A 14,717-nucleotide genomic window follows, 5' to 3' on the forward strand; every position below is an offset into this window, starting at 1 on the left:
ATTTCAATTCAAAAACCAGATGAATTTAGTAAGTGAGCATTCAAAATGGTCCTCAGCATACCCTCTGTATGTGCTTCTCAAAAGCCAAAAGTATAAAAATGAAGTTCAAAATGCCAGGTTTCTTTAAGTAAAGGTGGTTTCATAACTGGGTTTTATGTTTAAATCAGCCTTTTCAGAGTCTAAAGAATGCAATTAAGAATTAACTGCAGTCTACCATTGAGGGGTTTTAATTTTAATAAGCCAGACTATTCATTCAGCAGTGATCCCTTGCTGATTCTAGTTCAGTTTTAATTCACTGGAATTTTTGCTATGGTGTTACTATTTATAACACTTACTCTGAAACTTGTTTTAGTTACTGTTTTAATAACAGATCATGTTAAACTTTACCAGAATGACTAATCTTGTCATTCATGTGTGTTGGGGTTTACGGTATGTCAGACTGGCATATTCTATTGAAGGTCTGTTTTCTTGCAGGTTGTGTTCTGATCTCAATACTACAGAACTACTAAGTCAACCAGAATAACCCATGCACTGCTACAAGGGATATGACCTTATCATAATTATAGGATTTCAGGTCTTCCAAACTGGAAACTTAACCAGTTAGGGCTATGTTGCCAAATTAGAAGACCTGTATGACTAAAGCCAATGCCACATTATGTGACTTCTAGTCTCAGGGTAGGTCGGATTTGACAACTGCAGTTTCTAATCACTGTGCCCTATCAATTTAAATTACTGAAAATTACTAGTCATGTGAAATTAAGCAACTGCATGCTAACTTTTAAGCACAGTTGTGCTCACCCGTTTGACAACTCACTCCCATTTCTGCCAGACCAAGCGACTGCTATATGAAAAGGTAACGTATGTAAATTTTTTTCCTATTCTGTTGTAGTACATAAAATCTAAGATATCAGACAGACTAACTTTTCTTCTGCTTGTGAGGTCGAAAACACCGAAGCTCATTATTCCTTATCACTGCATTATATGCATTGTACTTCCAAATGAGCATTCACAAGGGCACCTGTTAGCCATTGAAAAGCTTGTTAAGGCTCAGCTACTCAAATAGATTTGTTATTCACTTCTCTCTCAAATACTGTAGATTAAAGTACAGCTTCTTCCTCACTCACTTACTAACTTAATCATGCTGCCACTGTCACCAGGCAAACACAGCACAAGTCCAATTTTGTCTCTTTCTGACTGTTTAGTATATACAGTGATCCCTCGCTATATCACGCTTCGACTTTCGCGGATTCACTCTATCGCGATTTTTTTCTCATACGACGCTAACGTCACTACGCATGCGCTTTCTGAGAACTTTTATCTAAGCCCTACGATGGCTCCTAAACGTGCTGCTTTTTCTAAGCCTTCTGACAATAAAACTAAGCACCGGAGGAAGATGCTTACTATCCAGGAGAAGGTGAAACACTTGGATATGATTAAAAATGGCAATACCCTACAAAAGCCTCCTCACGCATATGAAAAGTCAGCGCCAGCAACTGCCTATCAAGATGTTCTTCAGTTGGGCACCCAGACACCCACTGCCTACTCCTAGTACTCCTTCAGTGGAAGAAGACAACGCACCTGCTGAAGATACTGCACCAACCTCTGAAGACTCTCCTACTGAGGTCGTGCCTTCATAGGTTAGTGGTTGTGTGTAAGAACTGTGTGTATTTGTGTGCAATTAAATGTACAGTACAATAATCTACTATATAAAAGCGTTCGGGATTGTCCTTCCGTCCCATGAGTGCAAAGCGTAGTGGTATTCCGCTTATTACAGACTTATTACTTGCGGCTTGAGGGCAGGCGGAGCGATGTGAGCAGAGTTCTGGTGCTCTCACCATTCCCTTGCTTTTGTGCGCAATGCGCTGGAAAAATAGACAAAATTATGTCTCTGGAAATAATTAATGTTGATGGAGTACAAATGCCTCACCGCGTAGTAAATATCAGGGAAGATGGTGCTTGCTTATTCTCATCTATAGCTTATTTAGTGCATGAAACTCCGTCTTTAAGACGGAAGTAAAAAATTTAGGGGTAACCGTTGACTGTAATCTGAATTTTAAATCGCATATTCATCAGACCACTAGGACAGCATTTTTTCACTTAAGAAACATAGCTAAAGTTAGACCTCTTATATCATTGAAAGATGCGGAGAAATTAATTCACGCTTTTGTTTTCAGTAGACTAGATTACTGTAACGCACTCCTCTCAGAACTACCCAAAAAAGACATAAATCATTTGCAACGAGTGCAGAATGCAGCTGCTAGAATCCTAACTGGGAAAAGAAAATCCGAACACATTTCTCCAGTTTTGATGTCACTATACTGGTTGCCTGTGTCATTCAGGATTGACTTTAAAATACTGCTTATGGTTTATAAAGCCTTAAATAATCTTGCTCCATCTTATATATCGGAATGCCTGACGCGTTATATTCCAAATCGTAACCTTAGATCTTCAAATGAGTGTCTCCTTAAAATTCCAAAAGCTAAACTTAAAAGAAGTGGTGAGGCGGCCTTCTGCTGTTATGCACCCAAAATCTGGAATAGCCTGCCAATAGGAATTCGCCAGGCAAATACAGTGGAGCACTTTAAAACACTGCTCAAAACACATTACTTTAACATGGCCTTTTTATAACTTCACTTTAACTTAATACTGATACTCTGTATGTTCAATTCTTCATAATAATTATTCACAGTGGCTCCAAAATCCATACTGACCCCTACTCTCTCTTCTGTTTCTTTTTCCGGTTTCTGCGCCACCACCACCTACTCAAAGCATCATGATGCACCAACATTGATGGACTGAAAGCCAGAAGTCTACGTGACCATCATCATCAGGTCCTTCCATGAAAACCCTAAATACAAAGAGGACTGTTTGACTAATGTTAGGTAGATTGCCCAGAGGGGACTGGGCGGTCTCTTGGTCTGGAACCCCTACAGATTTTATTTTTTTTCTCCAGCTTTTGGAGTTTTTTTTTGTTTTTTCTGTCCACCCTGGCCATCGGACCTTACTCTTATTCTATGTTAATTAATGTTGACTTATGTTTATCTTTTATTGTGTCTTCTATTTTTCTATTCATTTTGTAAAGCACTTTGAGCTACATTTTTTTGTATGAATATGTGCTATATAAATAAATGTTGATTGATTGATCTTTAGCGGTACAGATTCGGGACGACATTGTACGACTTTGGACAGGCACTTGAGGGGATAAAAAACGTAGGTTTTCGGGAGATGTTATGAATGGGCACTTTGATGTTCTCATTCCCTACACTTACATGCCTGATGTACACATGGAGCACACAAAAATTGAGGATAAAAGTCGGTCGCCTTAAAAGGCGAGTGCGCCTAGTAATATGATATTTGTAACATCTAATATGTCTTATTTTCTCTTATTTTGTCTAATATATTGGGTAATACGAGTGTAATGGTGACTAAAGGGTGTTATTTCATGTCTAGAGAGCTCTAATAATGTTAAAAAATGTATCTAGACGGTCGTAAACAGGTTTTCTATACTCTAACTGTGAAAATATTCGATTTATAAATAAAGAATCCTACTTCGTGAAAATTCATTCATCACAGTAGAGTCTGGAACAGATTAACCATGATAAACGAGGGTTCACTGTAGTATGTAAAGTCTGCTGAGTTAATTAAGGCTACTTCTGCACTACGTTTTCATTTAAAAATGAAAATATTACTCTACATTTTCGCCTTTCATCCACACTACACAAGTATTTTTAAACCCTGAAAACACTGTCAAGGACTGCATATTTTGAAAATTTGGCTCAGCACTGCAGTGTGTATAGGTGAAAAATGAAGAGTTTTGTAAACAGACTAATTACCCTCTGAATGGTTTGTGCTTATTACATGGCCCTTCCCTGAATGGAACCTGTTCATTATAAGGTTTCATTCCCTGAGTGGTCATCTTTCATGGAAGAAAACCATATTCCAACATTGAGGAGTTTCTTTCCATGGCACTTGTTGTATGGCTTACCTATATGTACCTAAATTGCATCTTGTACAGTCTGAATGTTTTATAGATGCACAAAAGGCAAATCATTTACCAGCTATTACAGTTTTGAGATAAATCCCAAGGCCAACAGCATAACCATCACTTTAAGAACTGGGTAAAGCAGTGTTTGGTGGGAAAATTTTGCAAAGGAAGTTTAGAATGTTCCTTTAGAATGTCTAGGACGTTTTTGCTCATTCTCAGTGAAGGAAAGAAAAAACAAATGAGATCACCAGCAAACATAGTCACAAAGGTTGCTTGTACTCTATACTACTTCAATGATGAAGGACAACAATCTTTTTTTTTTTTGTATTTGCCATTGTTAAACCATGTGTGTAAATGCAAGCTACAGATGAATTTCTAGCATACAGGACATTTTCTCTTCCTGTTTCTGCAAATGTGTGCATAGTCAATGTAGGTGAACAGCTATGTCATGTGTTTTAGTTGTTTTAATGCACGCAAAGGTACTTTTAGAAATTATGTTAAAATGCTAGTGTGGACTGAGACTGTTTTCATTAAAAAAAAATGCTGCTTTTAAATAAAAACATATCAGTGTGGACATAGCATAAAAGTAACAAACCTCTTAAGTTAGTTAAAGCTGTCTCAGAATGTTATTTTCCACACCTTACTTTTGTATTTCTTTTTGTTTACTGTATTGTGCTCCACTTCTGTGACCATATTTGTTATATATATTTAAATGTGTTTTATATATAATGTTTGTAAATTATTTTGTCTAAGTAAACATAAAAGAGAATAAATATAAAATGACCTTCCTGTTTGCTTCAACTCATTGACCAGGTTGAACCACACAGCAGTCTGGGTAGTATACTGAAATGGGTACATTCACATTACACAGAGTTCATATAAAAATCTATAACAAAGACATTACATTTAAGGCACAAAAATACATCAACAGAAAATCCCATTTTCTGTTTCCTTCTACATGCTCGGATTTGCGCATTTTCTGTTTTACCTTTAAATGTATTCACATGTTTTCTACTCATTTTTTTTCAAACTGGTAAAATGACTTTCTCAAAATCCATCCTGGAACAGGATGACTTAAGAGTACCAACAGTTGATTTGGAATTGCACTAGAAGAATTGAAAATTAATGTAGTAAAAATGAAGAAACCTGTAGGATCATGAATGATAACAGTATAATACTGTAACTAAACAAATGCTGAATTGTTGCTAACTTCCTCTGCAAATCCAATGTTGTCCCTAGGTATCTAAGTGTATTGGTACTGTAGGCCAGAGAATCAATTTAATGAGGTCAAAACCTGTTCTGCAGGTATCCTAGACAGGTATAATGGACTCAATCTCCTAAATCTCTGAGGAACTTGGCAAAGATGATGGATAATGTCTATTTAAGACCTTAGTAATGAACGCAGTTCTAGGAAGCTGTTAGCTCAACATTGCTCAGTGCCTGTCATGGCAGAAATCCTGAAACCATTGATGGACATCAAGAAAACGATTACTTTAAATAATGAAGCATTTCATGCAAGGTTAGGCTAGATAGTGTTTGGATATAAATGAGCGGTACAATGTGACAAGAAGCTGGTAGCGATCTCAACCAATGAAGCAAAGATACCAAAGGATACTTTTGCATCTATGGACAGCAATTTTCAGACACTCTCAGAAAGGTTTTGGCAAACCATTTGATAACTTTGAAAGAGTAGCTAGGGATCTTCCAAGTGACTTGCAGCAAGGATGTTCAAAATATTTTCCCTGAGTGGGAATATTGATGAAATGTATATCATGAATATACTGTAAGTATATGGTTGGGTTCAGCACATTTCTGTGGTTTAAAGAATCTCCTTGTATTATGACCAAGGGACAGATGAGCTCTTGATACATCTTTATTTAAAAGTACCTTCAATATTTTATGAATGGTGAGCATATGATTTCTGAATTTGCAATTGTACATCGTGGACATCATTTTCAAACAAGAAATACAGCATGTATAATTCAATTACCATCACCTTCAAGACAACTCTGTCAGCTGGCCATTCACCAATACCCACACTCCGTTTCCTCATATAATTTTCATAGGCAAGATATCAAAGCAAGCTTGCAGATCATCCAGTCTTAAGATGTTTGCAGAAAGAAGGCCCCTCCTGTGGCATAATTTGACTGATCTGTGGCATGCAGTACAGAGGACTGCAACTGGGGTGCCAAGGTTCTGTTATAAATCAGCATTTTGAAATATGAAGTCATTTTTCTCTCTGAAAACACAATGGCTTGTTCTTCACATATGAATTAGGAAATAGCAGCTTTAAAGAGAGGAGTTTAAGAATCTTGAGGTCTTCTCCAGTGGTGAGGGTCAAGGAGTTCAAAAAATGTAATTGGCTGAGACAGCAGAAGCAATGCTGTATGCACCCTTGATGGGAAAGAGGGAGCAAACTCCTCTAAAATGACTCACTTGTCAGTCTACATCCTGATTCTAACTTATTGGCATTAAAGATAAGGGTATAGGAATAAATGGGAATGACCCTGTGTTCGGATTCAGCGGGTTGGATAATGGATGGATGGACGTACATGAGAAAGAAAGTAGATTTCTCTATAGAACTGCTTAGTTTACTTCATGTAACTTGGGGGATTTTTTCAAGGGTGACAGGGAGAACGGTTTCAAAGATGATGTAGCTTTGGATCATTAACAGCTAATTAAGGTTTTTTATGTCATCTGGTGAAGCTGCCACCTGTGTTGTTTCTAATGGATGTACAATATTTCTGGACCACAGGTTAGAGCCTAAGAACAGGCTGAGGAATGAAATCTGTCCACTTATCTGGGACCACTTAGCAAATGGAGCTTTAGACTGTTTCCAGGGTTGGTAATATCTAGACTTCCTAAGCCTGTTAACACTCAGAAGGACAACTGGGTTTAAAATTAGAATAATCTTTAACAAAATCAAATACTGTATATAATTATCCCTCTGTATCCACAGATTCCTCCTCCATGGATTCAACCAATAGCTGGGAATGAAAAAATCCAGAAAGTTCTAAAAAGCAAAAGCTGGATTAGCTGCACGCTGAGCACTACAGTGAATCCACGCAAATTACATGACCTGTAGGCATACCCCTTTTGTAGTTTCCTGCCATAAGAATTGAATAAAATCTTACTGGAGTAAACTTATAGCTCCAATACTGCAGTCAACTGCTGAGCAGTATACTACACTGCTCTTCAGTTGGCTACCTCTGCTCGCATAAAGCACCCTTGCTCTATTCTGTAGATCAATCCATCCTGTTCTCCAACAATCAACACCTTTATGAAATGAAGGCTCTTTCTTGCTCAACTATCCTACCTTGGCTTTTGAGTGCTACCAATTGCCAAGGTGGGAAACAGTTTCCATCACTACATTTCCTGAAATACTGCAGCTCTTAAACAGAACACAAAGGACATACATGTACAGTGATCCCCCGCTGTATCGCGATTCAGCTATCATGCCCCCACTATATCATGAAAAAATTCAATAACTACATCCTACCTGTAGTGTACTTTGCAGCCAATTCATAAAAAAAGCATACGGTTTTCAGCAATCACTACAGTAGACAAAAAGTTTCACATTACAGTACCCAGATGATTTCTTACAAGGCCCGTTATTGGCTAAAAGAGGAGACTCAACCAATCAGAGAGGGATTTTCATTCTCTTGGGCTCTGATTGACTGCTGCTAACATGGTGTAATCTCGCAAGAACAGCGAGCTTGAGCCCCCAACGCATCTCAGTTCTCTGCGTATCGTGTACCTTGCTTGTGGTCCAATTATTATGAGCAAACATTTTGTGAACTTTTCATTTTGTTTTAAGCCCTATGATGACTCCCAAGCGTCCTGCATCTTCTAAGAAGGGAAAGAAAGCATTACGCGGACATCACTCACCATTACAGCTTGAATGAATCGACGGTACGCTACATTATCATTATTATTATGTTACTCATATCTTAGCCCAACATCCACATATCATACTGTATGTGTTTGCAAAGTGAGTTTTAATAAGTTTACATGTGTTTAAAGCATGTGGGAGGGGTATTTTAAGGCTTAAACTATAAAAAATATTTATTTATATGACCTTTCTATATCGCGGATTTTCGCCTATCGGTGATGGGTCTGGAACGTAACTTCCGCGATAGGTGGGGAATCACTGTATTCCGGAAAATATAAACACTCAAAGTAGACTAAACAACCACTAACCAAAAAGTTAAAGTGAAATCAGATTTCCTTAAACTGCTGCATCCATCATCAACATCTAACCACAGCTAATCAAAGTAAGTCAAGTCTTTCCATCAACCCACAGACACCTGACCAGACCACCAGCTTTAACACTTCAATTACCAGAGCCTACGAGAAAACTCATAAATCCAGCCCACCTTAAATCCTTTCTCACCTCTCCGTCAACGTCTTTTGTCCTGTAAATGTATCAATAAGCAGCAAGCAGCCTGGTATCCAATCCCCCCGCCCACCACCACAGTTGAGCTCGCAAAGAAGTTTCTCAGTGCTCAGTGTTTGCCTTCGACTGAAGTGCTGGAGCTTTATAGGGTAAAAAAGTACATCGTCATTTGGAATACATACATTTCATGTGTGTTCCGTGTCAACAGCAATCTATGTAAAAACGTTAAAACAGAAATGTTTTTCATGTTTTAGCAATAACTGACACAATGTAGACATGAAATGTATAATGTGTGAAGCCTGAAATACAAATATGAAAAAAACATTACAAGTACAAGTATAACAAAACAAGTGCACTTCTATTCAAGAATATAACTGAAGAAAAAAGAAAGCAGGTTACGGCATAATACATTTGATTTGCGTCTGTAACAGCACCTGTAAATTTATAGTACTTGTCAAATATAGATTTTTTTTTTTTGCACTGACATCATGCACTAGAAGGCGTGAGGTTATTCAGTACGAGAAGGAGCACGCAGGTGGCCAGTTGCTGTGTGCTATAACACGCTTGACTTGGTGGCAATCATCGCACATGTACTGTGCCAGGCATGCACGGGGGTCACTGAGAAAAGAAGAGTGTTCATTGCTCACCTTGCAGAGGAGCTTCATAGTTGCTTCTTACAAGAAAAGGCGATGGATAAAGCAAAAGAGGATGCAACATCAACAAGCTTCTATTCTAAGACCACCGCTTCCCCAGCCCCTTCAGTGCAATAGTAACACAGCACAGAGGGAAGTGTGTACAGTGCGGCTTTGACATCATGGACCATAACGTGCATACTCAGGTGAGCATAAACACTCAATAAAACTGAATAAAAAAAAATTCAAGTAACAGTGAGATAAGAAGAAGGCAGATTCACCAGTGTTTGTGTGTCAGCTTTTATCCCTCCAGATCAGAGAATGTCCAGTCCCATTGTCTCAAAACACCACTCACAACTACAATTATTCCCAGTTTCAGATAAAAAGTAACCACGTCAGATCTGGGACGGGGGTGGATGTTGTATCGTGATCATGACTGAGAAAATAAAAGTGGAAAAAAAAAACACTAACTTTTACAAGTTCTATAAGTTTACACCGGCTGTTACACACACAAATCAAATGTATGTTTTCATTGTATAATATTAACAATAAAAGCAGCTCACTACTCAAAATGGTAAATTTGCAGGGGAGATGGTTTCAAACTCACGACCTCTGGATTATAAGTCGTCAGAGCTAGCCACAGCACCACAGAAGCTGTCGTATTGTACTTGCATCTTTCGTGAAAGTGTTTATTTGATATTTGGCCATCAGCCTTTACACATTAAACAGTTCATGTCCACATTATGACATTTATTACTAAAACATGAAAAACGTTTCTGCTTTAACAATGTGTCTATACAGATTGTTCTAGACACAAAACACACATCAAATTATTTCCCCTTACAATTCTGGGTAGCTCACACCCAGATAATCAATCAAGGCAGTAACTGGGAGAACTTCTTGCCCGTTCTGAGGCGGTGGGGGGATGTGGTGGCGTTATAGCAGGCTGCTTGGGCTTATCGACACATTAAGAAGACAAAAGTCGCTGGCGGAGAGGTGTGAAGGGATTTAAGGTGGGCTGGATTTACAAGTTTTTTCGTTGGTTCTGGTAATTCTAGTGTTAAACTTAGGAAAGGCGTTCTGCTATGCACACACAGACTACCTGTAGTTAATCAGTACACTGTAAATTAAATATGAACATTTCATTCGACAAAACCATCATTGTTGAGAGTAACACGTACGTGCACAGTGCCAAGCACTGCCCCACTTCTTGTTAAACAAAATCCGTTCATTCTGCAATCCAGACTGCAAGGTGCTGTGAGGCCCTTGGCATTCCATTGTGCGCAACCTTTGAGTCTATAAAATAAATGGCTCCTAAAAAATAATTAAGTGGTCGAAGCAAACCTTCAAAGGCTAAGAGAGAAAGCAAAGTTTCATCTTTCCATGAGAAAAACAGAAATCTTAGATCTTTTGAAAAGTGGCATGATGCTTGATAAAGTCATTATTCCCTAAACAATATAGTATAACTATTCATATAGTATTTGTATTGTATTAGGTATAATAACTAATCCAGAAATGATTTAAAGAATATGAAAGAATGTGCATAGGCTATATGCAAACACTACATTTTATATAAGCCTGGGCATCATCATATGGGCAGTCCTGGAACCAATCCCCTTATCATCCATTGATACAGAGAGCCAACTGTGATTCATCAGTCATTTTTTCTGAAATTTCAGGGTTATGGGGTGACACTGCACTAAGCATTAAAGAGGTACTGACCTTGGATGGAATACTAGTTCTCAAAATTTAAAACATCACTTAAAGAAGGTGTCTTATCATGTTCTATACTTCGCCACAACCATAAAGGACATTTCAACAATTATCCCAGGTGTTTAAAATCTAAATGCTTCCCGTGTGTATGTGGCTAGACACCTAGGCATCAAAAGGTTACTGCTTTACATAATTTGGCCAAACTAAAGCTTTCCAGTTTCAAATTATAAATCCTTGGGTAAATACTGTACGTTTTGAGAAGGGAGTAAGATGATAATTACAGTTTTAAAATTGAACAGTTGCTTCAGCAAGAGACAACTATCATATATACTCACTGATAAGTTCTCTCGCGGATAAGTCGGGACTTGATTTTACAGTATAATTTCTTGTATTTTATAATGTAGGTTGTATAAGTCAAATGTGGAAAACTCAGGCTATTGGTACAAGGGATTATGATATGCTAATGCTCACCTAGAGAGTAACCACGGAGCACACTGCCTTTTTTTTCTATGTGGGTGCGACAATGCGCTTTATCAGCGCGTGCTCCTAACCATTCTCTCTATTGTGCCTACATGACCACACGGTAATACCCAAACTATTCCAAAGCAACGTTTGCACAGATTTTACTTTTTGTATCTCATACGCCTTTATCTTAAGAGCATCCCATATCTACGATGGAGCATTCAATCAGAAGAAAATATAAGCTGGTTTTGAATTAAACGTTGTTGAAGTAGAGAAAAAATTGGTAACTGTGGTGCTACAACAAAATTCAATGCGTCTGAGAAACTGCTGCGAGATTGGAGGCGCCAAGAATGGGCGTACAAGTCGGGGTCTGATTTTATGATTCATTTTTTGGGTTTCAAGACCAGACTTGTACTTGAGTACATACGGTACTTAAAATTAGTTAGGGCATAACGGTTTGCCGGTGGCATGGTGGCACAGTGGGTAGTGCTGCTGCCTCGCAGTTAGGAGACCCGGGTTCGCTTCCCGGATCCTCCCTGCATGGAGTTTGCATGTTTTCCCCGTGTCTGCGTGGGTTTTCTCCGGGTGCTCTGGTTTCCTCCCACAGTCCAAAGACATGCCGTTTAGGTGCATTGTCGATTCTAAATTGTCCCTAGTGTGTGCTTGGTGTATGTGTGTGTGTGTGTGTGTGTGTGCCCTGCGGTGGGCTGGCACCCTGCCCGGGGTTTGTTTCCTGCCTTGCGCCCTATGTGTTGCTTTAAACAGATATCAACAGTCTAAGCAAGCTATGGAGAGAAACAGCTAACATACTACAGGTATATTATATGATTGTTCAGTTGGTTAGTTGTTCCATTAATTAAATAACAAAGCCTGATCAATCAGAGTTAACAGAGTATAATGCTAACTGACGACAACCAACTACAGCCCAGTAACCTTGAGCCAGAATGAGCAAGCTCTGAAATGTGATTTTTTTTTCATTGTACATATAAAATTACACCTTTTCACAAATGCATTTAGATGAAGTTCAATTAAGGCCATATTAAAAAGCATAGCATTTGTTACCCAGTCACTTTTTCCCCTTTAACTAGTCACTGCTCTGGCAGCATTAGAAATTCAAATATGTACTCTATCCTAAATTTTAATTTAAGCTGTCATCATTTTCATTATTTAAACTGAGACCAGTACAAGGGAAATGCTGCTGGATCATGGACTTTTTTTGGAGGGTGGCTTGGAGGAGTCCTCTTTAAAGGCTACTTCTGCATGAGATGCCAGCTGACACAGCACCTCAAACTTAGGATCACTGAACTGGAGGAGGAGAGGGCAGGTCTGCATTGTAGTAGAAAATTGGAAGTGTCAAACAGTTTTCAAGTCCTTCCTGAGCTGGGCGGCAACTCAGTTATCATTGTCCATGCAGGAACAAACTACGTACATAAGTGCAGGCTGTTGGTTTTGCACTCCAAATTTCAAGAGTTAAATTTCAGGTTAAGGAACAAGACTGACAAGGTAAACATTTACTAAGGTCTGCCTATGCCATGCGCCAGTCCAGATAACATTGAAAAGATCAGAAGGCTTAATGTGAGGCTCATATCTTGATGTAGGATAAAAAGGTATTAGTTTTATGGGGCTTTCAGACTTATCTCGAAATTCATGGAATCTGTTCCACCACGACAAGCTACATTTGAACTGGAGGGGCACCAATGTGTTGGTGAGACTCATGAGGAAAGTAGTTGGAGATTTTTGAACTAGGAAATGGGGTGAGGGGGTCAGGGAGTTTTAAGACAGGCCAGGTTTAGAATTGCACAGGAAGGGACAAACAATAATGAAAAAACAAGTATGCATACTAACATAAATTCTTATCTAAAATTTTAAAACACAAGTGAAATAAGTAACATTAAAAACAGCTTGCCTTAAAGCTAGAAGTACCAAACGTTTCAAAAAGTAAACTGGAGTTAACTGCAGCTGAGCTTAATTATATCATTCGAATAACAGAAACCTGACTAAATACGAAAGATGGGGATAAGTACAACTCAGACAGCAATACATTTTTAGGAAGGATAGACAGAAAAGAAAAGAAGGGGGATTGTTGTCAATGCAAAACAGAATTTAAATGCAAGTCATTTTCAATTGGTTATGATGAGCCACATCTTAGTAAGAATGTCTGGATTTGCCTGGAAAGAATTAGGGAAAAATGCCTTATTTTAGAAGAGCACTATAGAACCCAAATGCATACAGTAATTTCAAAGTCCATCTTTTTAATTATATTAAAAAGGAAAGTTTACAGGGAGATATTATAGTCATAGAGACTAACTACCCAAATATTAACTTGGTTTAACTTTACAAATCAGTATCTTTTTTTTACCACATGTTAAAGCACCAATGTAGGGTGAAGCTTGTCTATATTTAGCATTTTGAAACAACCAGAATAGAATTTAGAGCATACAGTTGATTGAATCACTAGTGATCTAGTGACCATAATATTACAGTATTACAATTCTTAGTGTTTCGGAAGAGTACAGATACAAAGACTAAAACAATAAAACAGCACAGCAGCTTTTTAATAACTACAGCAAAGTTTAAAAAGGATAAAAAGGGATAAGCATTTAAATGTAGAAAGAGTTTAGGAGCAGTGGAACAGGACAAAAAATATTTTATATATCATGCAGGGCAGATACACCTCCAAAATGTAGGAAATTAAACTAAACTCTGCAGTTAGCTGGACATAACTGATATAAATAGTGATATAAAGAAGGATATAAGGGATATAAAGAAAGAAATAAAGGACCTAAACAAGAAAAATGGGAAACAGCATCAGGGGAAAAAAAAACACAACAACAACATCGACTTCCAGTTTGAGTGGACACTGGCGGGACTGGTCGCCGGTAACTAGACTATTGAGTTTTGCTCTGACTGGTGATTTTGATGGTGGTTTTTTTTGCCATTTTTGCTGATATCTCTGTGAGGCTGCGTATGCTGTGTATGCATTTTGATTCAGCTTAAACCCTGTTTCGTTTGAAACTTACCGGTTTGTTCTCTGGATGCCTGAGCTGCCTATGGCCTCGCCTACAATGTGGACTGGTAGGATATTCACCTGGTTAATGCTTGTCTGGAGCCTTCTGTTGCTCACTATCCAACCTGTGACTGGCATCCTCCAGTACTCAGCTGTTGAGCTTCTTCAACTGCATCTGTTCTAGTCTGTGCTGCATTTCAACCCGGACGTCATACTTCTCCCTCGTCGGAGATACATCCATCATGGGTCCCGCCTTTGATTCCAAATGGATGCCTGCTAAAGGAATTAACTCTTTCTGGTTCATGTAACACAGATAGGAATGCTGACCACAATGTGTTGGCCAGCTTAGCTCGGTCGACTAACACCACTGTCAAATGCAACAGTAACATTGTCAGCTTTGGTCTACTGAACATCTGGTCATTTACGAGCAAGGGACATCTCATTCAGGATCTCCTCATTGACCGTAAGTTTGACTTTCTTTCTTTAACCGAGACTTGGCAGCAACCTCAAGACTTTTCACAA

At 38.5% G+C, this 14,717-nt stretch overlaps 1 protein-coding gene across 4 annotated transcripts in view; it reads right to left on the minus strand.

The window, feature by feature from the left end:
• slc4a2a (solute carrier family 4 member 2a) overlaps positions 1 to 14,717 on the minus strand; it is a 330,719-nt gene that overhangs the window by 52,237 nt on the left and 263,765 nt on the right. The window lies entirely within an intron of this gene.

The sequence above is a fragment of the Polypterus senegalus genome, chromosome 5 (genome assembly GCF_016835505.1).
Source record: "Polypterus senegalus isolate Bchr_013 chromosome 5, ASM1683550v1, whole genome shotgun sequence".
Taxonomy (NCBI): Eukaryota; Metazoa; Chordata; class Cladistia; order Polypteriformes; family Polypteridae; genus Polypterus; species Polypterus senegalus.